Genomic DNA, 12290 nt, shown 5'->3' with positions numbered 1-12290 from the left:
GGTTGTGATGTTATGAATGCTTTCCATTGATATTATGGTAGCATGAATGGTTATGTATCTTATCTATCAGTATTCTGATGATTGCAATATTAAATAGTTAAGTTGGTCTCTATTTGAAATTATGACAAGGGTAGTAAAGAATATGTATGCGCTCTACTAAAAGCATAATGAGGCTAAATCTTACGGATAGGTATATTTCTACGATGTTACGATGTTGATAGCTTAATGAATATGTATATCTCCATTGATGATTATTGATGATAGCCATGAGGGATGTGTCCCCTATGTTACCTACTTCCTTTAGTTCAGACCTACAATGGACAATGATGTGAATGACCAGGAATTGTTAATGATGCTATTATGATAATTGACTAACATTGAGAAATCGTGTTACTGATGATTATTGAGTATGGCAAGGAACCATCAGAGGCACTCGCATATGATGAGTTGATGACACCTGGTTTGACGAAAATTCATATTATTTTATCTTTGAAAGTCTAAGTCGATCTTAGAATCTGCCATATATGTTTAACTATATTCTGATGATATATTAATGGTTGCAGGCACAGATTAGTTGCTTGACCGAATGACTCACATATGGGTGATGGGTTTGTACAAGTGGATGGAACTACATGGGAGGGGTGGGACAGAGTCCCTGATCTCACCCACTAGCACTCCCGCCGTGACTTGGGCTGGAAGGGTTGAAGCACCTTCGCCTTGAAGATCACGATGCCATGAGGGCAGGTTCCAAAGTTGGGTCGCTCATGAGGACTTTACCGGGGGGCGCACATCAAGGCGGATTCCTTGATCCCCGACACCATTAGTCTCACTATAGCAGGCAACATAAGAGATGATAGTGGTCTATGACGTTGCACTATATTTTCCCCTCGTAATCACTGGATGCTTGAAGGGCAAGTGGTGTGGCACCCTTGGAACTTCAGGGGAATTTCTTGAAGGGCACGACCAACTTGGCACCCTTGGCATCACAAATAAACTATTAGGTGTGGCACCCTTGGAACTTCTAGGGAAGTTCTTGAAGGGCACAACCAAACTGGCACCCTTGACATCACAAATAAGCTATTAGGTGTGGCACCCTTGGAACTTCTAGGGAAGTTCTTGAAGGGCACAACCAAAGCTTGGCAGCCTTGGAATCATTAAAAATAAATAATAATAAATAAATATAAGCAAGGAATGAAAACTAGGTAAATTTACATCAAGGGTAAATGATGATTAGAACCCAATGTAATTAAATCAAAAATAAAACTTGGAATAAGGAGGATCATAGGAAGAATTAAAATAGAGTACCTTAAAAACTCTACCCTTCCCATTTTGGAAAATACTAGGAAGATTATGTGGTTTAATTAGGAAAAAGAGGAAAGACAAACATAATGGTAAGGATAAAGATTAATCCTAAACTAATTTAAACCTAATTGAGAAAAGGGGAAAGTGAATTAAAATGAGAATAATAAATTAAATTTAGAGAAATGTAGAAAGGTTCCATGTGTCAACAACCAACATAAGAATATCCATCTAGGAGATAACCTGAGTTAAACTAGGGAGTAGATTGGGGATAAAATCTTGACTCATTAATTGACTTCAAGTAATGAACACAAATTAAGGAATAAAAGGGGGGAATAAAGAGACAACTAGGAGAAGAAATAGGAAGCTTGTTGAGGTGAGGAAAATATTAGTTTTAAATAAAAATTTAAGTAAATAATTTTGGGAGACCCTTGATGTGAGAATGACACATGGGTGGGTGAATAATCAAGCTATTGAATTATAAAAAAATAATTAATTATGCATGACATGACAAGTGTCACCTATGAGGACTCCTATAAAAGAAGGGGCAAGCCATGGAAGAGGGGACTTTTGGGAACCCTATTGTTGGATGAATGAGATGTCGTCAGAGTAGTGATTACGAAGCTATAGTGAGTTTGGTGAGGTAGAGGATTTAGAGAGGGGACTCTTGAGCCAAGGTGTGCTCTCCTTTACTAGCTAGTGCTTGTCTCCATTGTACAACCCCATTGCAGCTCGGGGGTCCGCGGGGAAGAAGAGTACCCAAGGAGTAGGCTGGGAGGTTAACCAGTGGGTCTTCGCATTCGGATCAAGTGCATCATCATTCACTCGCGGAGGTGACCAGCTACAAGGGAATACCAGCGACAGCAGAGCAAGTGGAGTCTCGCCTCTGGTGAACGGTACATATGTATTTCATTACTATTGATCTTAGTTAAAAGTATGAAAACGTTATGATATGTTTCCTGAATGAGTGGCAGGAATGTGTGAGTTAAATGAATTTGAGATTCAATGTGTTTCTTTTCTGGTTGTATTTGCTGTAAAAAATAAAAAAAATAAAATAAAAAATAAAAAATATGTATGCAGTCTAGATTTGGTCCTTACACTTGGTATCAGAGCCATGTTGAACCCTTGAGGCCTATGGGCCCATGCATGTATGGCTAGTTTGCTAAAAATCCCTAACTAATGTGACGAACTCCGACCTCCTCCTTCAATAGCCTTGAGCCAAGAAAATCATCTTGCAAATAAACATTGAAATTCGCACAAATTCTCAAGAGGGTCATGGAAGAAATCCACCAATTTCTCTTCCTCCAATGTTCTCCCTTACAATCACCTTGAGCACCATCAGGCTTGGGGCACTTAAGAAATCATTGGCAATTTTTTTTAGATTGAATGATATGTATTCTAGTATACACTTCAATCAATGCAGCACCGTTGAGCGATTATTGATTGCATACATTCTCCCACAACGAGGATTTTACAGAAACTTGAGATGTAAAGAGGAATTCTACTGAATCTTGCCATACAAAAGCAGTAACTATTACAAAATCCATCTGCGTTGCGATCATCTTTGCTGTGCCTCATCCATCGTCTTCACCAATTATATTCTGTCATTAGACGAATTCTTCCTCCTGCATGTTCTCTCTTTGCCCCTGAATCACTGCTAGATCCTTTGAGCCAGCCATGACTTGCATCCGGAGATACAATATGGGAATGGCACTGTGCACCTAGATGGCCCAAAGCAGCGTGGTTTTTGGGGGAGAGGTATGTATGAGGCTGACTCAATTCATGTTCTTGTTCATGTTCTCTGGGGAAATTTGGAAAATAACGCTTCCCAAAATAAAGTAGCAGGAATTCGCAAGCCTGGATGTTACCTAAGTTGAAAACCCAACATGCAAATATGTTTAAGCTTTTCTATTAAATGCGATGCATGCAGAAACAATCAATCAAGCGATGACTGCAAAACGTTGACCGTGAATGAAGCATGCTGTGAAGAGAAAAAGAGAGATTAATAATTAATATATACATCTGAGAAATTTTGACCCATGAATGAAGGTTGTAATTAAAAATAAAAGTCCATATCCATATCCACTCCCCTCGTACCTGCAATGGGAGGGCATCCATGTCGGCACGAAGTGCAACGACTGGGGCAGTGCCCGATCCGATGGTGGCAACCACACCCATCTGTGCAAAGGGCCATTCGAAATGCACTCCCATTGCATCTAGCTCATCTCTTATTAGTTTGCTGGTATTGAATTCTTCAAACTTGAGCTCCGGATTTCTATGAATTCTCCTCCTTACCGACTTCAACCACTCAAACATCTCTTCCCCTTTAGCATCTTTCAGAAGCCCTTGTGTTTCAGCTACAACGCTCTCTTGAGCAGAGACCGGCAGGGGCAGGCCTTTAGCTGTTAGAAGTAGGGAGGAGATTAATCCTATACATGTAAAAAATAGCAAGCATGAACAGCAACAGGATCTCACACCAAATCGGCATGGAGATGCTTCAATGAAGAAAAAATACATGGAGCTACACTGCAAAAAATTATTGAAGGCTGTGGTCTATTAGAAGAAAATTGCCGCAGGCAAAAGGGAGGGCATATGGGCAGAATAGCTTTAAAAAAAAACCAGCACGGGGACACTTTAACCAATCATGGCAGATCAAAAGTATACGGCCGCCTCAATATATCTCGGAGCCAAAAACATGTTACGGCCGATGCAATTTCGTCTGACGGGGAATTTAAAATAATCTCTGCTCACAAATTCGTCAATTGTAGCTGTCGCCCTGTTTTTTTTTTCCTTTGAAATTCTATCCGCCGAGGAAATCTAAAACATCTCTGTTTAAATTTCATGAATTCTGGTCTTTTTCTTCAATACCCTGAAATTCCATGGATTCTGTTTTGCTTTGTTTTATCCCATGAAGAGCTAAATAATGTAGCAACCTAAAATTACGTAAACCACATCCTCTGGAAAATCGTGTGGGGAATCCTAGATTGTTCACACTCATAGAGCGTTCCATAGTTCAATGGATGCAGACGCCACTACTAAATTAATAGCAGGGCCGAACGAAGGGAATCCTCCAATACAATTAGCGATGGCCTTGCCAAGTCTTCCACCAATAACACCGCTTGCCTCTACACCCTCCAATTTTGACCATGCTTGGAAAGGATTCGTGGGTTTGAGCACCGTAAAGCTTGTGGGCACGAGGTTAACAGAGGATTCATGGCCGAATTCAAAGAATTTGAGATGTAACAGCAGACCAAAACTACATTGCTCGTCATCCGATAAGGAGGAGACTGATTGCATTGTGGGGGATTTCTGTCCCCTGTATTCGTCTCGGAGCAATCTCACCATAACTCCCACTAGACGACCGCAGCGTTTAATGCGTTTACGTGCTGCTAACGATAGCCAAAATGGGGCTCCTGAGACATCTCTTACAAAAGGTCGCTTTGGAGAGATTGTGCGAGTGACAAAAGAAACAAATGTTCAAGTGAAAATCAGCTTGGATGGTTCAGGAGTTTCTGACTGCAATACTGGCATACCTTTTCTGGACCACATGCTGGATCAATTTGCATCACATGGGCTCTTTGACGTACAAGTAAAGGCTTCTGGGGATATCCATATTGATGACCATCATACAAATGAAGATGTTGCTCTTGCCCTTGGAAGTTCTCTACTTCAAGCTCTTGGAGATAGAAAAGGAATCTATCGTTTTGGAGATTTTTCAGCTCCTTTAGATGAAGCTCTTGTACACGTCGCCTTGGATTTATCTGGACGCCCCTACTTGGGTTACGATCTGTGCATTCCTACACAAAGAGTTGGCACATATGATACACAGCTGGTGGAGCACTTCTTTCAATCTTTGGTCAATACGTCTGGGATGACCCTGCACATTCGTCAGTTTTCTTTAATAGCTCTCTTTGTGTACAACATATTCATGCCAAACTCTATAAATTGTCATGCCAGCTTGTGATGGCTTGCTATTATTTAGGTCCTATTCCCGAAACAAAATAAGTCTTGATTGCAGATTCTAACTGTAGGTAAATTCTAAATTTGAATTGTTTCAGATACAATACATTCTGTAAACTGGTTAATGAAATATTATGCTGTAACGTGGTGTTGATATGAAATACGACTTTCACTGTTGTCCATTCATTGTTTAGGTTGCATTAATATGTAATAGAAGAAAACAGTGGCATGTAAAACATTTAAGATGATACTTTGAGTGTTTGAGTGTGTAAATACAGAAATGGAATTATTTCTTTTGGATAATATGTTTTTATGCAAGGGCAAGATGATCTTTTCCACGATGAACCAATCAATGAATATAAGCATCTGGATTACCAAGATCATTGTCGTTTGATTTTTGTGATATCTTAATTTTCCAGTAGAAATTAGGAATTCGAGCACTTGAAGCCTGCTACATTGGCATGTAATACATAATTTATTGCTAGTTTGCAAAGCAAGCAAAACAAAAAGACAGAGTGATCAGCCTGGTGTTTAATAGGTATCTGATATTCACTTGCTAGTTGATCTTTTTCGAAAAGGGGATAGCAAAAGACACTGGCAAATTTTATTTTGCAGCGCTGGAAGCATCCATTTCTCTTAAAATACATTTTAGTTTTTGTTTATACTTTATGTACACCGATAAATGCTATATGATATTATGAGATCTATATTATAAGATAGACAAAATACCTCTATATCTATAAGGGAATTAAGGCAATTTAATAATGAGAAAAATAAGAACAATATACAAATTTATTGGAGGTACGTTTTGTTTTTCAGAATTAGATTCTGGGAACTATCTACATATGGAAGAGAATTTGAAGGTAAATACCTGCGAATTTGAGGAGAAATCCCTGCGTTTTTTTTTAATAGTGATAAAAAAAAAATTAATTACTTCCACACTTATATTCAGCCTCACATTTTTATTTTTGAAAAAAAGAATTGTAATTTCTGTGAGTTGAGTAGATTTGGTCTTATTATTATTATTATCTAATAGTGATAAAACATATATATTTATTCTGAATTGTGGTAGTCTGAATTGTGGTTCATTCCTCATTATTTGTTTCAGTGTATTTGTCCTAGATGATCTCGAGAATTTCATATAAACTTTGCACATTGTGCTTTGTGAACTTGAGGTGACTCTTGAATTGGTGAGCCTTCCAGAATTTTGAGGGCATCTGAATATATGCTGCATTCATATACCCTTAGATATTAAAAACAGTTTTGTTCTGCTTTAAATCCTTCTTGCTTTTGCTCACATGGTTTTGTTTTTAAGGATGTTCTTGTCGATGAACTCCAATAGTTTGGAGGACAAGGTTATAGCTTTACTTCCATGGTCTAGCACATGACATTCAACACGTTTTCTGAGAAGAGAGAACATTATGAATTCGTTATTTACAACAAAGCGCTGTCTAGATTTGTTTGTTAAGTGTTTGATTTGACTCAATGCTCAAGATCTATGCAAATTGGTTTTGGACAAGTGGAGAAAAACGTTCAGTGCTTTAGGGCCCATTGAGGGTAAGAAGTTGGTAGATCTGACAGTCATTAATTTTGAGGGAGGTGATGTATTTGCCATAACTTAAAGTGAGATATTTGTACATAAAAATGGTAGTCAGTGACAGTCTTCATCCTCACGCATAATTGCTTCGTGTAGCATGGGATCAAATGGTTTTCCAACAGTATTGACCACATTAACATTAAATCCTTTCATGATTTCTACGAACTGTTTATAAATACTCCAGGCAAATTAGGAGCATTATTAGCGTCTAATGGAAGCCAATCTGTAAAGTAAATTGGAATGATAGGATTGACGACTCCTTCATTTCTAAATTGTTTTCGTGCCTACATTGCTAAACTATTTTCGTACAGGGGTTCATAAAAGTAATAATAAGCATTATAAAAATATTTGATAAAAAAAAGTTTAAGGCATATCTTAAACAGTTTAAGAAAATAACAGGGGTTCAAGGCATATCTTAAACAGTTTCTATATTTTCAATTCAATTTTCCAATTGCCTGACATTAGCCATCTTACTGGCTTTCTTTTTAAGGAATTCTTGAACATATATCTCTTTGTATTCTGGGTTTACCAGTTATATGGTGTCGTAGAACTCTCAGTTAATTCCTACATATATTGTTTCTCTGCTTTATTGGCAAAGAAAAATAAAGTTGTGGAAGAATATTCAGAAGCCTTTTCCATTCATTAAAACATGGAACATGTAATCATATACATTCGACATTTTCCATTCATTCAAATTTGGTAAATCTAGAATATTTAAAATATCTTTCTTCGATATTTGTATTGCAATTTTCTTTGCAACGATTTTCCATTTCAATTGCATTTACAATTTTATGGATTCTGTGCGGTTGGTCGAGTATTTTGGTCTGTAAATCATTTGATATTTTAATGTTTTCGAGCAGGTTGTTTTGCCATGGGGGATTTAAGTGGGATATATATTGAAGGTATTATTTTTAATTGAAATAAAATTTCCAATAAAAATTTACAGTGTAATTCTAATTATTTTAGTTTCTATTAAGTATTCAACTTTCTTGACTTATTGTGATTTCTCTCTTGATGTTTAGCTTGCTCATTTTGGTTCCCTATAAATTGATACAATAAAAAGTAATCTAATATATAAACTTAAATCATAATAGTAGTAATAGAACTATATTTATTCTTGAAACTTCTATAAAGAATTTATCAAATTTATAATGGAATAAACCCTTGCTGGTAGATGAAGTTTGATTCCAAGAGTTCAGCCTTATTTAAGATTTATTTTATCCACAACAAAGAATGATCCAGCAAAGAGTGATTATGTACATGCAATGTCTAAATAGGTCTTATTGTTTATCAATGGTAAAGGATTAACTGAGACTAATTCCAATTAGAACAATTGAAAATGGACCAGAACAACAAGAAGCAACATAGGAGCATATTACAATCATGATAATATTATACATTGTAATATTTATGATTTATATCTTAATCTGTGTTTTGGCTCTTTCAAAATTGTCCACCATAGGCAACAGATTTTAAATTACATCACCTTGAATGTTAGATGCCAAACTTAGTCGTTCTTTCTCTGTTCTCTTCCTGTAATCTCACAGGAGTTTGAGCTTCTCTTTGTTTGATTTGATTGACTTCTTTGTTCAATGTTTTGTAATGTAACAAGAAAACTTTTCCTTTATGACTTTTTGGATTCTTTGCTAGTTCGTAATGCAGAAATAGAGCTATAGTATTGGTTTATGGTTATCTGGAGCACCATACTTCTACCAATGCCATTCGATACAGTCAATGATCATTTTAGACATGGGTTTCTCTCTATTGTTTTACATTTTGTGCATATCTTTGGCTTCAATCCATATAGTTTTTAGTTCTGCTTGGAATCAAGCAAAGACTGGTAAATGATGTCTGCCTGCCAGCTTTGGTCACTAGTGAAACTTGCTATATGCTTTGTCTTCCATTAGCTTGGATGGCCAAATTGCGAGAATATGCATTCCTCATCACCAGGAAATTAAGAGCCTTAATAGTCACAATACTTTTAAAAATTGCAACAATATTGCACTCCTTATCATTAGGTTCAGTAGGATTAAATGAAGATAGGCCCCAGATAGCCTCACTCGCTTACCCTAGCGAAAGGAAGTAGGGTAGCTGGGTTTGAAGGGATGAAGGTTTGGACTACTCATTCATTGCAAGTGATGATTACGTTCTATGTAGTTAACATCTTTTTATCTCTAGATAGTGTGTACCATTAGGTATCCGCTAGAAAGGAGTGGCATGCATTTATTTTAAAGCGCAAATGGTAGTCGTACAACATTGAACTTTCAGAACATGATCAGGAAGGTAAATCAAGTCTCTAAGAAGGTGTAGTAGGCATTGTTAGGTCCCCCTAGCAAGCAGTGGCATATGTTATTTTCAAAGTACTGATTGTAGTTCCTAACAAAATTGAAGATTTAGAACATGGTAAACAAAGGTGGATTACGTCATAGGTGAAATATCAAACAATAATTAACACAATTATTATTGACCATTACAAATATTGAAGTCCAAGCTTAAGGTGGGTAGCTCCTCCTATGGAAAAGGCATAGGCATCCCCTATGAATTTGAGTTCATACAAAATTATTGCTATCTTGATTGCATGATTGAATGAATAAAACTAGAGAGATTTCTCCTAAATTAGTCAAATTTGTCATTTGAAGGAAGGTGGGTGTTATTAATTGTTGCTTTAAATAGTTGTGATTTTGATTATGATGATTTTGTTGGAAAAGTTTATGTATGACGCTTCCTTTAACTATTAATTTTAATAATATCTATAATGTATGTTTTGTACATTTATACAACAAGTGGGTTGCAATGTTCCCCAGATATAGTCCTTCAGTTATAACGGAATTCATGTTATAGATACCTTGGGAAAATTTTAACCCGCCCACCAGAAGGTTGGCAAAAGTTTCAGAAAGGGTTCCTAAGATTATGTGCCACCGTTTCTCCTTTATGTTCTAAGGACTTCGGGACGAAGTCCATTGTTAAGAGGGGGTGTATGTAGTGCCCACTCTAGTCTCCTGACCCTAATACGACATTATCTTAGACACTCTATTCTTCGGGGACCTTAGATTGAGGATCTGGACCCATGACACTATTATTAGCGATTGAGATATTCATGGTTGTGATGTTATGAATGCTTTCCATTGATATTATGGTAGCATGAATGGTTATGTATCTTATCTATCAGTATTCTGATGATTGCAATATTAAATAGTTAAGTTGGTCTCTATTTGAAATTATGACAAGGGTAGTAAAGAATATGTATGCGCTCTACTAAAAGCATAATGAGGCTAAATCTTATGGATAGGTATATTTCTACGATGTTACGATGTTGATAGCTTAATGAATATGTATGTCTCCATTGATGATTATTGATGATAGCCATGAGGGATGTGTCCCCTATGTTACCTACTTCCTTTAGTTCAGACCTACAATGGACAATGATGTGAATGACCAGGAATTGTTAATGATGCTATTATGATAATTGACTAACATTGAGAAACCGTGTTATTGATGATTATTGAGTATGGCAGGGAACCATCAGAGGCACTCGCATATGACGAGTTGATGACACCTGGTTTGATGAAAATTCATATTATTTTATCTTTGAAAGTCTAAGTCGATCTTAGAATCTGCCATATATGTTTAACTATATTCTGATGATATATTAATGGTTGCAGGCACAGATTAGTTGCTTGACCGAATGACTCACATATGGGTGATGGGGTTGTACAAGTGGATGGAACTACATGGGAGGGGTGGGACAGAGTCCCTGATCTCACCCAATAGCACTCTCACCGTGACTTGCGCTGGAAGGGTTGAAGTACCTTCGCCTTGAAGATCACGATGCCATGAGGGCAGGTTCCAAAGTTGGGTCGCTCATGAGGACTTTACCGGGGGGCGCGCATCAAGGCGGATTCCTTGATCCCCGACACCATTAGTCTCACTATAGCAGGAAACATAAGAGATGATAGTGGTCTATGACGTTGCACTATATTTTCCCCTCGTAATCACTGGATGCTTGAAGGGCAAGTGGTGTGGCACCGTTGGAACTTCAGGGGAATTTCTTGAAGGGCACGACCAACTTGGCACCCTTGGCATCACAAATAAACTATTAGGTGTGGCACCCTTGGAACTTCTAGGGAAGTTCTTGAAGGGCACAACCAAACTGGCACCCTTGACATCACAAATAAGCTATTAGGTGTGGCACCCTTGGAACTTCTAGGGAAGTTCTTGAAGGGCACAACCAAAGCTTGACAGCCTTGGAATCATTAAAAATAAATAATAATAAATAAATATAAGCAAGGAATGAAAACTAGGTAAATTTACATCAAGGGTAAATGATGATTAGAACCCAATGTAATTAAATCAAAAATAAAACTTGGAATAAGGAGGATCATAGGAAGAATTAAAATAGAGTACCTTAAAAACTCTACCCTTGCCATTTTGGAAAATACTAGGAAGATTATGTGGTTTAATTAGGAAAAAGGGGAAAGACAAACATAATGGTAAGGATAAAGATTAATCCTAAACTAATTTAAACCTAATTGAGAAAAGGGGAAGGTGAATTAAAATGAGAATAATAAATTAAATTTAGAGAAATGTAGAAAAGTTCCATGTGTCAACAACCAACATAAGAATATCCATCTAGGAGATAACCTGAGTTAAATTAGGGAGTAGATTGGGGATAAAATCTTGACTCATTAATTGACTTCAAGTAATGAACACAAATTAAGGAATAAAATGGGGGAATAAATAGACAACTAGGAGAAAAAATAGGAATCTTGTTGAGGTGAGGAAAATATTAGTTTTAAATAAAAATTTAAGTAAATAATTTTGGGAGACCCTTGATGTGAGAATGACACATGGGTGGGTGAATAATCAAGCTATTGAATCATAAAAAAATAATTAATTATGCATGACATGACAAGTGTCACCTATGAGGACTCCTATAAAAGAAGGGGCAAGCCATGGAAGAGGGGACTTTTGGGAACCCTATTGTTGGATGGATGAGATGTCGTCAGAGTAGTGATTACGAAGCTATAGTGAGTTTGGTGAGGTAGAGGATTTAGAGAGGGGACTCTTGAGCCAAGGTGTGCTCTCCTCTACTAGCTAGTGCTTGTCTCCATTGTACAACCCCATTGCAGCTCGGGGGTCCGCGGGGAAGAAGAGTACCCAAGGAGTAGGCTGGGAGGTTAACCGGCGGGTCTTCGCATTCGGATCAAGTGCGTCATCATTCACTCGCGGAGGTGACCAACTACAAGGGAATACCAGCGACAACAGAGCAAGTGGAGTCTCGCCTCTAGTGAACGGTACATATGTATTTCATTACTATTGATCTTAGTTAAAAGTATGAAAATGTTATGATATGTTTCCTGAATGAGTGGCAGGAATGTGGTAGTTAAATGAATTTGAGATTCAATGTGTTTCTTTTTTGGTTGTATTTGCTGTA

General features: G+C 37.3%; 1 pseudogene; it reads left to right on the top strand.

Moving 5' to 3' along the window:
* The first annotated feature begins 4213 nt into the window (after positions 1 to 4213).
* Positions 4214 to 5306, top strand: LOC149219418 (imidazoleglycerol-phosphate dehydratase 1, chloroplastic pseudogene; annotated as a pseudogene).
* Positions 5307 to 12290: the final 6984 nt, after the last annotated feature.

The sequence above is a fragment of the Pinus tabuliformis genome, chromosome Q, assembly GCF_031772625.1.
Source record: "Pinus tabuliformis cultivar Carrire ecotype Pingquan chromosome Q, CPIR1, whole genome shotgun sequence".
Taxonomy (NCBI): Eukaryota; Viridiplantae; Streptophyta; class Pinopsida; order Pinales; family Pinaceae; genus Pinus; species Pinus tabuliformis.
Note: the sequence above shows the minus strand (reverse complement) of the source record. Positions and strands in the feature narration are given on the sequence as shown.